A 14160-nucleotide genomic window follows, 5' to 3' on the forward strand; every position below is an offset into this window, starting at 1 on the left:
TGGAAAGTGGCCAGTAGAGTAGCGAACGTAGGCACCTCGTAGCATCTATTTCCGGTCTCGATACATATGGTGCTCTGAAAAATCGGCTGGTGTCATCAGCATAGATCAATTACAATCTGCTGAAAACGGGCTTCTAACTAAAATTTAATTATACTATATAAAAACAAACCTCGAAAGCCATATTTGTCTAGCTTTAGTAATAAGGTTTCATGATTAACGCGATCGAACGCGTTAGAAAAATCTATAAAGATGCCTAGAGTTAGTTATTTGTCTTCAAAACAATTTAAAATCAGCTCCTTCTGTGTAAGAAGAGCGGTCTGATTGAAGTTTAATTTCTTAAATCTATGCTGACTGGGTGTGATCAGCTTATGCTTTTCGCAAAAACCTAGAATCCTGCTATGTAATAGCTTTTCTAAACATTTGGAAAGTAACGGGAGTATAGACATCGGACAGTAATAGGATAAATTGTTGGCATCCCTTCCTTTATGAATTAGGATGACCCTCGCAGTTTGCATCCTACTAGGAAAGGTGCCCTGGGTGAAACAGCGGTTAAAGACATGGTCCAAGATAGGACAAACGACATCAATTACATGTTTGAACGCTTGGATCTGGAACCCATCCGCGTCCTTCGACTTGCTATTTTTGAGGCTATTAAACATCACTTAATCTTGTTTTGGTCTGTTCGAGCCAGAAAAGCGATAAACGAGTTTGACTGACCAAGATATCTCACGAAGTAGGGTCATGAATGGTATGGGCAACAGACACAAAGAAATCGTTAAAAGAATCAGCCAGCCTTTTCCAGTAACGTCTCATCATCTATCATGACTTTCAATTCATTAATGCTCTCGGATGAATTAATAATGGTAGTAACTGGTTTCCATACTGTATCACTTCGCTACAGAACATCCTTGTTGAATAGACTATGAAAGTACTCTTTCTTTGCCGGACGAAGAAATGATGTCACCTTGTTTCTGTACGCCTTAAACATAAGAACTTCATCAATGCTTCTATTCTTAATGGAAAAAATATAAATGTAGTTTTTGTTTTTTACCATATTTAAACATTCCTTGCTTATACGAACACTTTAGTTTTCTGGTGCTCCGATATGGGAAGCATACAATATACACCAGTTTTATGATGCTTATAACTATATCATATGCATTATCAGGATCTTTAAACTCATAAACTGGACTCCAGTCCATTTGCTCAAGTCTAGACCGAAAGTGTGTCAAGGTATCCTTATTCGCTATCTGTCGCTGTTGCTGAGTAGCTTTATTGGACTTTGTTATACGACTATCTAGGAAGTAAAAAATTGGCAGGTGATCTCTAACCTCGCCAGAGATAATGCCAGACACGAGTGACTTCTCATGCATTTTTTGATGCACGCATCTATTGAAATTGCGGTCGATGTGTAGAGGCGCGTTGGATAAATAATGGCATTAATGAAACCGCTACAGGCTTGCAGGTTATTTATTTGTCGCTGCTGAGTTGAGGGTGGAGAAAAGTCTATGGGGATGTCACCGCCAAGGACTAAGTAAAGTCTGTTTTCTGTTATCCATGTCAAAAAAGTGTCAAGAAATGAAAGAAAGTTTGGGACGCTGCCACATGGAGGACTGTACAAAACAGAAAAAATGTTCTGCCCAGCCTTTAGAGAAAGTATTTCAAAATCTTCACATCATTTAGTAAAGTCAGGAAGAACTTAACACCGAAAGGATTCCTTTGCAGCTAGCATTACTCCAGCGCCATTTTTATTGAGGGTGTTTAGCGTGTATGAGTTATAGTGTGGCATGATAAGGGCTTCATGATCAATTCGCTACCACGTCTCGATGAAAATTATTATGTCAAACTCGAAATCAAACAAGCCAAGAAATGCTATTATTTTATCCCCTTTACTACGCAGAGACTGTGCGTTAAGATGAAAGAATGACGTTACTTTTTTGTTTTTTTGCAAAAAGGCTATTGATATCTGAAGGTAGAAAGAACTGGAAAGCATGTATAATCAAAAAGGAAATCTCAGTTGGTGCATGAATCTTTACAGTATCTTTTCCAACTCATTGACGCAATCGATCCGGACCACTGGTGAAGTTACATCCATCTTAGGAAAGATGCGGCCATTCTTCGTCCACGCAAACTTCCATTGCTTATCTTTCTTACGAGCAAAAGTGAGTCCCGTCAGCTTCTGGAGTGCAGGGCACAGGTGCTCATTTATATAGACCGGATTTGCATCTTCATCAGGGTGCCAAAGATCGCTTGTGGTAATTATTTGTTTTTTGGCTTTTTCAAGGAAGGCGTCTCGTTTTGATTGCTTCTGAAAGTATAGCACGAAGTATAGCACTGGCACGAAGAATTTTTAGTAGGCACACGGTGGCACACTTCAATGTTGTCGGATGTCACGGGTACATTCAAAGCTTCCCCGACCCTCTCAATAACCTCAGGAAGGTTTTCCTTCTCGGTTACCGGCAGGCCAGTGATCTCTACGTTTCGGTTCCTGGAATATTGTTCCAAGCTGTTAAGCCTTAGTTCATAGCCAGACAATTGTCTTTGTAGCGCATCACGGTCAGAGGTCAACGAGGCATTTTCAGCCCTTCAGGATTTGGTTTCTTCCTTCAGCGCAGCACACTCGGTGACCATGTCATCGTACTGCTTACTACAGTAGTCTATACTCTGTGAGACTTCTCGCAGCTCCTTCCTCAAGTCACGTTCAAGAATGCTTCGCAATGCCGCAATGTCTTTCGCAAGTTCTTTTCTTAATTCATCCCATAAATTTTCAAGGTCGCTAGGCATGGTTCACAGGAGATGACGAAAAAATTGGCGGGGGCTTAGCTTTGGTTAAGCCTAGTAGGTTGCTAAAGCAAAAGCGCAGCGCCTCCAGCTGAAGGAACGCAGTGCGCCGCGTCTACAGGTCACGTGTGGCTAGCGGCCGCCGCTGCGCGACGACTCAAAGCTTCTTCGGTAATTTTTTTTTATATTTGTTTTTGACGTTGTTGCGACTGAGAGAAAGAAAACATAATCTACAGCTGGTATTTCGTCAATGCTGCAGTAGCGCCTCAGGTTCGCGGCGCGGCGCGGCGTAACTGTAGCCGGGCTATCTGAAGGAGCCAGTTGGTGGCCCATAGTCACTCCGCTAAAGCTCAAACGTAACTGCGGTCGGGTCACGCGAAGGCTTGAAAGTGCGAGTAGTATTGCTTTCGCAATAAAAAGAGAAAAGAAAAGATGCACACTTGGAAGCACCAACGAAAATACACTACTCTCGCGCTAAGAGGGTTTACGATTGTACAAAGAAATGCGTGCAGACCATGAGCTATTTGTCAACAGTGCAAAACATACAAAAACCACGGACATAGTGCCTAGAAAGATTCAGCTTACCTGCAAAGTGCAGGAAACGTTAGTGACTGTGTCAAGAAGTGTACTGCTGCCTGTGTCAAGAAGTGTACTGCTGCCAAACAAGGGTGCCGTATGCCGGGCTGCAGCAATTTAACAGTGACCCAGGTGGCAGGTCAGCAGTTGGCGCAGGCGCAGGAGCCACCGCGATCCCTCAGGCTGGTGACTCTGATCTGCCGCGTGTCCGGTGACGGCGAACAGCTGATCCCGGGAACTTGGGTCGATGAAATGCCAAATTTCCTAGCTGCAAAGTGCAGGAAACGTTAGTGACTGTGTCAAGATGTGCACTGCTGCCAAACTCGACAGGTTTTCACATGATATGCGACATCGGCAGACAGTCGGAGCCAGTAATACTTGTATTGAAAGCGGCGGAGGGTGAGAGAAAACCCGAAATGTCCAGCTGTCGGCTCGTGGTGTAAAGCCTGAAGAACTTCTTCGCGCAGACTTGGGAGTAGAAAGAGGTAGGCTGTTTTGTTCGGTGCAAAGTTCTTCTTCAAGAGGACTAAGAACGAAGACAATACTCTCTTGAACGAAGCGGGGGGTAAAGAATGTTTGCCTTCCAAGTACTCAGGAGTGCGTTTTAGGTCGGAGTCCGAGCGTTGCTGCTGTGGAAAAGAGCTAGAGCTGATGGGCACCAGGAAAGCGTCTTCATCGTCGTCCGGCGGCGGTGCATCTACAGGGGCTCGTGACAGGCAGTCGGCGTCAGAGTGCTTGCGACCGGACTTGTAAACAACGGTGAAGTCAAACTCCTGGAGGCGCAGGCTACATCGAGCGAGGTGGCCCGAAGGGTCCCTCAAACTGGCAAGCCAGCATAGTGCGTTCAGATCGCTGACCACCTTCAACGGTCGTCCGTACAGGTAGGGGCGGGTTTCTACGTAGCCAAGATGATGTCAAGACCGTCCTTCTCAGTTTGTCGAATAGTTAGCCTCGGGCTTGGACAGGGAACAGGTAGCGCATGCGATTACCTTCTCGAATCCGTCAGTTTTCTGAACGACGACAGCGCCTAGACCCACGGTGCTTGCGTTGGTATGAACTCCAGTCTCGATGTTATCATCCAAATATGGGAAGATCGGTGGGGACTGTCGGGACACTTTATCAGAGTGGGGACTAGAGCCTACAATCCACAGCCCTGCTCGAGAAGAATACTTATCTGGGCAGCTGGTCGCGTCTTGCATCGACCACATAAACGTGCGTTCTCGAAACCTAACCTGTCGGTCCGGTCTGCTGTAGTTCAGGTCAAGCTTGCATACCACTATTTCGTTTTCTGCTCGTTAACAGATGCTTCCAGGTGCCCTGCGTCTGTGCGCAGCCAGCAAAAGGCATCAGTACTTGATTATAAGCGTCTTGACGAAAGAATAGAAAAGCGTGATTGCGATTCTTTTATTGATAGTGTCTCCCATGTGGACTTATATGACAGTTTCGTTGAGGTTTTTCGTTCACAGAAAGCCGAATCTTCCCGCATGGTGACAGTTAAGGGACGAAATTTAGACAATAAGTGGATGTCACCCGTAATACTGGAAGCCATTAAAGAGAAATTTCTGCTCTCAGCTTGATCGAGACATGCCCCAAACTGTTCTGAATTACGAATGCAGTTTAAGCGTGAGCGAAACCCTGCTATTGCAATGATCCGCTTGGTCAAGCGCAAGCAGTTTTAATGGGAACAAAAAATGGCTTCTCAAAGTTGGTTAAACGAATAATCGGTTCGGAAGAAGCGTAAGTCTCAGTTTGACGACGCACGTTTTAACAGCAAGAAAACATGGTCATTGGTAAATAATCTCAAAGGATTGAGCTCTGCTGTTTACAATGATAAATATTTTATCCCACATTTTGGTTTCGTTCATTGGTTTACCGGGTTTAACGCCCCGAAGCAACTCAGGCTATGAGGGACGCTGTAGTGAAGGGCTAAGGAAATTTCGGCCACCTGTGGTTCTTTAACGTGCACTCACATCGCAAAGCACACGGGCGTCTCTAATTTCGCCTCCATCTGTGGTTCTTTAACGTGCACTGACATCGCAAATAACACGGGCCTCTCAAATTTCGCTTCCTTTGAAATTCGGCCGCCGCGGCCGGGATCGGACCCGCGTCTTCCGGGTCAGCAGCCGAGCTCCGTAACCACAGAGCCACCGCGCCGGGACTCTCGCATTTTCATAAAGATGAACAGAGCATTGCGAATGACTTTAAAAACTCTCTGGTCCCTGGTGCATCTCAAACCTCTCCTACCGATGGTCTTATCCCTCTCAGTGTGATGGAATCTGCTTTCTTTGCTGCTATTACTGAAAGTGATTTAAGATGTACACTTCGCTGTCTTAAACGTAGCATGTCTCCTGGACATGACGGCCTGACGGTTTCTGAATTATGCAGACATTTTGAATCGATTAAAAGTGTTCTACTAGCTGTACTTAACAGGATTCCAGGGGTATAATACCTACTTAAATGAAAACTGCTAAAGTTATACCTTTGTATAAAGGTGGCTCCAGAAACATTGAGTAGTTACCGACCCATCTCCATTCTTCCATGCATTGGCCAAATTTTTGAGAAGCATCTACTACTTTAAATGACAGAGTTTTTGAATACACACCGTGTTCTATCACCTTGTCAGTACGACTTCATACCAGGAAAAAGGAACAACGGTTGTTCTTGAAGAATTCTCTTACCTTCTAAATTCAGCGTTTGATAAGAACCAAGTCGATGCTCTCTTTTTCTCGACGTAATCAAGGTTTTTTATAGCATCTGCCACTTATTTTGCTTCATAAACTTTCTGCACTTGGATTTCGAGGTTCGTTTTTATAAATGTTTACTAACATTCTACAAGATAGGCGCCAATATGGGTCGATTTCAATATTCCATAGTAATTTCACGGCAGTTATCTCCGAAGTCCCGCAGGGTCCTATAATGAGTCCTTTATTATTCAATCTATACATTAATGATCTTGCTAACAATGAGCCTGTTTTATTGTTCCAGTATGCTGACGACACTGTTATTGTACCATGCGCTAAGGAATACACTGATGCTATTACAGCATTACAGATGGGAGCTATTAAAGCCATGGACTGAGTAAATGTTCTCCCTACGAACATCGCACATCGCACATCGTTTACAGACATCATTGACGCACGTCGCGCCATTCTGCCGTCCCAGTTTACACCCGCCTCTAGACCGTCCTCGCCACTCTGGAGCCTGCACAATCCCCGTGTGCTTCTTTCGATATCTGGCATCAGGAAGATGATATACTTATCGCCGACAGAGCTACAAGTCACTCTTGAATATTTTCATGAGCACCATGCAAAACGGGTGCACGTTTAAACCGACGGATCAGTGAACCCTATCACTTCTTCTGGCTCCGTGGTCATACGCGCAGGCACTACAGAAATTAGAGTTAGGACAGGTCACCGCATTTCTTCGACGGGTGCAGAACTCACCGGTCTTCGTGTCGCCATTGAATACATCAGTCAGCAGCGCCCTCAGCGGTGGTCTGTTTTCACCGGTTCTAAAGCTGCCCTCCAAGGCTTACAAGCTGCTCTTCGCTGTGGAGCCCATGAACAACTGGTCGCAGAAATTCGACAACTACATCACTCTGCCATCAACAAAGGACATGACATTATCTACCAATGGCTACCGGGGCACAGCGGCATAGCAGGCAATCACCGCGCGGATGAGGTCGCGCGAACTGCTCACGACGACGGCGATTTTGTGTCGATCCCCATTTCGAGATCAGACGCAGCGAGCAGGCTACGCGCACTTGCGCGAGACATCACGTTTGCCGCGTGGAATTCCGGCCAATTTCGCAATTCCCGTTTAAAATCCTTGAACCCAGATCTGAAGCTCCGGCTACCATCAGGCCTACCACGACGACAAGAAACTTTGCTGTGTCGCCTCTGGCTTGGTGTAGCTTTCACCGCCCACTACTCATTCTTAATCGGTATGGCTGATAGCTCTGAATGTGCCATCTGCGGGCATAGAGAGACTATAACCCACATTCTTTGTGACTGCCCTGCCTACACCACCGAAAGGCAGTCTCTCAGCCGTGCGCTGGAGCGCCTAGATCCGCGACCACTCACGGAAAGGAAGATTCTCGGCCACTGGCCGCGGCGGAGAAGGCCTGCAAGGCACTGCTCCGCTTCTTGAGAACTTCTGACCTGCACGATAGGCTTTGACTTCAACGAACAGCGACGTTTTAGAATGACTTCAGTTTCCTGCTACTCTCCTTTCTCTTTCTTTTTTTTATCCCCTCACTACTTTGATCCCCGTGTAGCGTAGCAAACCGATTATTCTTTCGGTTAACTTCCCTGCCTTTCCTCTTCTACATCCTCCTCCTCCTCCCTACGAAAAGGAGGTTATTTTTCTCTTCCTTCCTTTCTTTGCACCAGGGGTGCCCCGTGAGTAATTGTTCTCCCTACGAAAACGAGGTTCTTTTTTTCTTCCTTCCTTTCTTTGCACCAGGGGTGCTCCGCCTCGTCGGAGACGGCTTTTCTTGTCTTGAAGGCTGAAGTTCTGCTAAGCAATATTCGGCAACAGAGGACTTGCAGGGGATGCAAACTGAAGCCTTATGTACAAGGATTTACATATATACAGCAAGTTGACTATTTAGCACAACAACATGGAACTGGCTAACATAACTGGAGGCCCCTACTCGGCATAGCTGAAGATGCGTTACATCTGCCCGTAGCTTAGAACCTTTCTTTTTTCCCGGGCTCCGAACCCAGTTTTAAAGACATATGGGCCCGGCACACATTCTTCAGCATCCAATCGTGTCAAACTCTTAATACGATTGATCCTTAGCCGTGTGGCCCACCCTCCAATTGCCGTAAGGCACATACCCGTCTCTCAAATAAACGTAGTGTAAAAAGGACATCATTTTCACTTAAAACATCGTACATTCCCAGAATGGACACACAAACGGATTGGCTCCCCGGGTTAGGTGCCACGCCCCACACTTCCACTGTATTAGACAAACTCTGTCCCCCATGCAAGAAAAAGCAATGCATGCATAAAAACAAAATAGCATAACACTTCCACGAGTGCGCTGGTCTCCCCAGAACTCGGGACCTTGACAGCTCTCAGTATAAGGGTAATTATCCGACCCAAACGCGAGACACGACGGTCGCGCACAACCGGGAGCGCCGAACCACGTCCCATGCGAGTCGGATTTCCCTGGACTGCTGACCCAGCAGCCGCCCCCCGGGGTACGAACGGCGTCATAACTCAACTGGCCGTCATAGCCCTTAATTAAGCAGGTGGCTTCTTTCGCTCTGTCCGGTGGCGTCTTCTGCGCGCGCCCGTTTCTTGAGAACCGCTGATGTTCCGACTTTACAGATTTGACGCTATCACCGACCACCAGCCGGCTGCACTCTCACTGACAACTCCCAATTATCCGGGCGCGCCCGATCCCGCCCCGTCTAGCAGTGTTCTTTTTTGAAAGGAGCTGTCGAACCGCCGAACGTAGCGTTCGCAGCTAGATGAAACAGCATCTGGTATCGGTCAAGACGCGGTGAGCCGTCGGCGTGCGACCCAGTGTCGGGGCTAACATTTCTATAGCCCCTTGTCCGTCTGGCGCGACGCGGCCCTGTCGCGAAACAAACCCCGCGACCCGTGTCCCTCCTCGTGTCTGTCCCCGAAACGGGACGAAGGATGTCTTGGGCGAGCCGGCCTCTGCCAGTCTGGCTGCTGCCCGCCTTGAGCGCTAACTGCCGCCTCCCGCCGGTGTCTCCGACAGCTTCGGGACACAGGAGAAGGAAGGACGGGCGCTCGTAATGATGTCCGAGAGCGTTTGCAAACTGCCTCCCGTCCTATTTCGATCAACAATGTGACGGGTGCCAGCAATCGTCGCTAACACCTTCTTGGGATCTGCAGAAGCCTACTGATCCCTTGCAGACTGATTTAAGTGTAATCTTATCAATGTTAGTACTTCTAAAATGAAACTTATATGCTTCCATAACCTATTAAAAGAAGTTGTCTTGAGCCATCCTGTTTATTTCCATACTTCCTCCTTTTTTCATTGCACTTGTGCGCCAGTAAAATATGCGTAGCATTCGACTGAGTGGAAACCTCCGCTGTCATGCAGGCATTGCGGAATCAGGGTGTGGAAGAGTGCTATGTGAAAATATTGGAAGATATATATAACGATTGCACAGCTACTATAGTTCTCCATAAAGTCAGCAATAAAATTCCAGTACGGAAAGGTGTCAGGCAGGGAGACACAATCTCGCCAATGGTCTTCACTGCCTGCTTACAGGAGGCATTCCGGGGACTGGAATGGGAAGAGTTGGGGATAAGAGTTAATGGAGAATACTTGAGTAATTTGCGATTCGCTGATGACATTGCCTTGCTAAGCCACTCAGGACAAGAACTGCAAAGCATGATCAATCAGCTAGACAGGCAGAGAACGGTGGGGCTAAGAATTGACATGCAGAAAACCAAAGTAATGTTCACTAGCCCTGCAAGGGAACAGCAGTTCGCAATTGGCAGCGAGGTGCTGGAAGTAGTACGAGAATATGTCTACTTAGGGCCGGTAGTGACCGCAGATCCAGATCATGAGAGGAAAATAACTAGAAGAATAAGAATTGGGTGGAGCGCGTATGGCAGGTTCTCTCAGATCATGAATGGTAGCTTACGAATATCCCTGAAGAGAAAAGTATATAACAGCTGTATCCTACCGGTACTCACCTATGGGGCAGAAACGTGGAGGCTAACAAAGAGGGTTAAGCTTAAGTTAAGAACAACGCAGCGAGCTATGGAAACGAAAATGATAGATGTAACGTTAAGAGATCGGAAGAGGGCTGAGTGGGTGAGGGAACAAACGCGGGTTGATGACATCCTAGTTGAAATCAAGAGGAAGAAGTGGGCTTGGGCAGGGCATGTAATGCGAAGGCAAGATAACCGCTGGTCATTAAGGGTAACGGAGTGGATTCCAAGAGAAAGCAAACGTAGCAGGGGACGACAGAAAGTTAGGTGGGCGGATGAGATTAAGAAGTTTGCGGGGATACAGTGGCGGCAACTAGCAAAGGACAGGGTTAATTAGAGAGACATAGGAGAGGCCTTTGCCCTGCAGTGGGTGTAGTCAGGCTGATGATGATGATGGTGAAAATATGCGTATTTGTCAAATATGTTGGCCTGATCTTCGACAGTGATCTTTTGGAACTCACACCTTTCTTTAGTTCGCCAAGGGCTCGGGCTGTATCGTGTGTCCTGTATATTATTAGATATTTTATGCCTTATTCTCCCCATAAATGTGTTACACTGCTCTAGCCTATAGTGTATTTAGATACGGAATTGCCATTTATGGTCCCTGCCTGGTTCGCTGGCAACACAGGGTGATTTCACTTCTGCGTTTACTTATAAAAATATTTTTATCTGTCTTTCTGTCTGTCTAATCAGCGCTGAAGTTCCCTGAAGGTTTCTAGTTGCGGCGCTTCCCTTTTAAATGGCACGTCTGCATTTGTCCGGCGGGTCACAGGATCGGCGATGCGCGATAATTTTTTTACAAATCGTTGGTAATATGCACACAGTCCGAGGAATCTGCGCAGAGCGTTTTCTTGAGCCGGCGGTGGAAATACGGCGAGAGCAGCAGTTTTCTGCGGGTCTAGGCGTGCTCCCTCCTTGCTGTCGATGGAGTCTAGAAAGAGCAGCTCTTCACCGGCAAAGTGGCACTACTCTGCTTTCAAGGTTAGGCTGGACGATTTGACTGCGTCTAGTACTGTTCGAAGCCTTTTTAGGGGCTATTCAGAGTTCAAAGACATATTTGCCGCTTCAGGCCTGCCAGCACTAAAAGCATTACTCTTGAGGTCTAAAAGCATTACTCTTGAGCAGCCGCTCTTGAGGTCCATCGATGAGAAATACTTAGCGCTGCATTGCCCGTCCAGTGTGTCGTCGATGCGGGGAAGGGGGTAGACGCTGTTCGTTGTGATGTTGCTCAAGCGGCGGTAATCAACGCAGAACCGAAGTGCGCCGTCTTTCTGTCTCTCTAGAAGAACCGGTGCTGCCCAGGCCCTCCTTATAGCTTTGATGACGTCGTCGCGAAGCATTTCTTCAACTCGGTCCCGGTTGGCTTGTCGTTCTCACGGCGGCACTCGGTATGGTCCTTGGCGAAGAGCTCGGGCGTGCTGGTGGGTCATAATGCGATGCTTGGCAATCGGCGTTTGTCGGACCTTCGGCGATGACGAGAAGCACTCGCTGTAGCTTCAAAGTAGATTGCGGATCTGGTCTTGTCTGCTCCGGGGCAGGGCTGGGTTGATGTCAAAAGTGGGAAAGTTCTCTTGGTCAGTCGAATCTTGTACGAATGGGTCGGAGAGGGCAAAGAAGTATCGTACGTCGGGTATTTCGTCGAAGAAAGCAATCGTCGTTCCCCTGTTAGCGTGTCGGTATTCTTCGCTGCAGCAGTACGTCAATTTGGCCGTTGAGGAAATCTCGATGATGGCTTCTGTGTTTATTTTTATTTATTTATTCAAATACCGTAAAGGCCCTCCGAGGAGGGTATTACATACGGGGGAAACACGAAGCACTTTAAAGACACTTTGTTCAAAATCAAAGGTGGACAAAAGAGAAAGAAATAGTGCAGACAACATTTTTGGAAATACAGTAAAAAACGCAAAAAAAACGAAAACAAAAAGAACAACAACGCAACAACATTAGAGAGCAAATAGAAAAGCTAAAAAATTCAAACTGCTGAGATTAAGAATCACAAATCACACAGAAAAAAAAACACAGCGCAGATCAAGAATGCAAAAAAAAAACCTGAAAGAAGGTACTGCTATTCGAGGGAGCACAAAACAAGGATTATTAACTCTATAAACATGCAGTGGTGCACAGGGGCGTCGCATTCTGATGTCAATGAGCAGCATTTTGTGAAAGTTATCCGGGTGAACCTCGGTAGCAATATCTGATGGTAGGTTATTCCAGTCAATTATGGTTCTATGTATGAATGATTGCGCGTAAAGAGTTTACTGCCACACTGGGCGACAGGCTTTGTAAGTAACTACTTTGGTAGTGGCTTTCGTGGCACATACCGTGACGATGACGCTTGAGCGGGGTGGGACGCTCACTTGTTCCTTCAGGACACTCAGGGCAACGTGATGTTCCCGAGTTCTCATCGAAGGGATGGCCTCGCCCGCCATCAGCGTGACCAGTTTGGATCGCAGGCCGATGATCTCCTGATGCTCATTAAGGAAATCTGTCCCCGACATGCCACTGCGAGAGCATTGCCGTAGCACAACGAAGGTCGCAAGATGTGTCCCGTGAGAGTCACTCGCGCCGTGCATCGCCCCGATGGCGTAATGAGGTGCCCCACCGTACGAATTTGCGGGCCGTCCCAAGCGGTGGTGACTTTAGACAGCTACGCATCGAATGTGCCGTTCATCACCGAGTAATCGGCGCCCGTGTCGACTAGAGCGGTAACTTTCCGGCCGTCGATAACCTCTCCTAAATCGAATGTCCTGGCTTTTACGTTGCACGTCGTCTTTGGTGTCGAGACACGGCTTCAGCGTGTATGTGATTCGTAGGTAGGGCGTGTCGTCGAAGCTTTTCTGGGTGACGGCGCAGATTTGAAGACGGTTCGCGTCATGGTCGAGGTTGTCATTGTATGCTGCGTCGGCGTGTCGGCTGCAGGTTCGTCATGCTGTATGGTCGTTGGAGGACCTTCGGTGCTTCACTCGTGAGCAACCTCACGTCCAGAGCCTACTGTCTTTCGTTTCCCCTACGAGGGCTGGGATATCTTCTTCGTACCCGAGCTGCGTAGCTGCAGCGTGACGACGCGAAGCGCGAGGTCGTCGGCGTTGGTGAGCGCGAAAGGCGGTTCGGGGTATACTCCTCTCGACGTAGGCACTCGTCGATTTCTTGCCGACGTTCGCCAAAGCGTGGTCGCGGTGCGTGAAAGGCAAAGCCGCGAAGATCGATACGTCGGTAATGGCAGTGACAACTAATATGACCGTCTTCACCGTAATGAAAGCACTGCGGGCGGTTGTCTGAAATCCTCCAAGCGTCGCATTTCTGGGGCTTGGGCGTCATTTGTAGGCTCGGTGGGCGGGGCAGGGGGCGGCGTTCGGAAAGATCTGGTTCACGTCAAATAGGGGTGTGTCTGTCGCGGAGACTTAGAGCAGCGTACTGCAGCGGCGTAGGTTAAGGCTGGAGCTTCAACTGGAGGCGTCGATGAGGGGAAGCCAAGGCATGTGGCACTTCTTCGCAGACGATTCCGCAAGGGTAGCTGCTTCAGGCTGGTTTGAAAATGCTAGCGGGCGACGCAGCTCTTCCCGTACAATTTCGCGGAATACATCCGGCAGGTTGCCTCCGAATTCTGTGCCATCCGAGAGGGTAGTCGAGGTTACTAGGAGCTGTCCAGGGAAGTGGCGGGCTGAGGTATTTTCAATTGTTGCTGCTTCGCTGGTGAATTCGACCATCTTCGGTGGATTGCGGGTCATACCACCGAAAAGTGCCTCTTTAGAACCATGCGTCAAAAGCTCCACCTTGTTCTTTTGAAGCGCCTTTTTCGACAAGTCAAAAAAGGCGCTTCATGTGTTCTACGTACGCGGTCACGATCTCGTTCGGGTGCTGTATGCGTGATTGTAGAAACAGCTGAGCTTTTTCTTTCCTGACGATGCTTGTGAATGCGTTCAAGAACTCTGGCGTGAATGATTCCAACGTGAACAGAGAATCTACGTAGTTTCCGAACGAAATTCCGGCTGGTCCTTCCAGGGCGAGAAAAAATGGCAGTGGTTTAGCTCTGGTTAAACCTGGAGAATTGCGAAAGCAACCAGGAGAGAGAGGCGATGGAGAGCGCGCGGCAGCGGC

The sequence above is a fragment of the Amblyomma mixtum genome, chromosome 4, assembly GCF_055824585.1.
Source record: "Amblyomma mixtum isolate Tamu chromosome 4, ASM5582458v1, whole genome shotgun sequence".
Lineage (NCBI taxonomy): Eukaryota > Metazoa > Arthropoda > Arachnida > Ixodida > Ixodidae > Amblyomma > Amblyomma mixtum.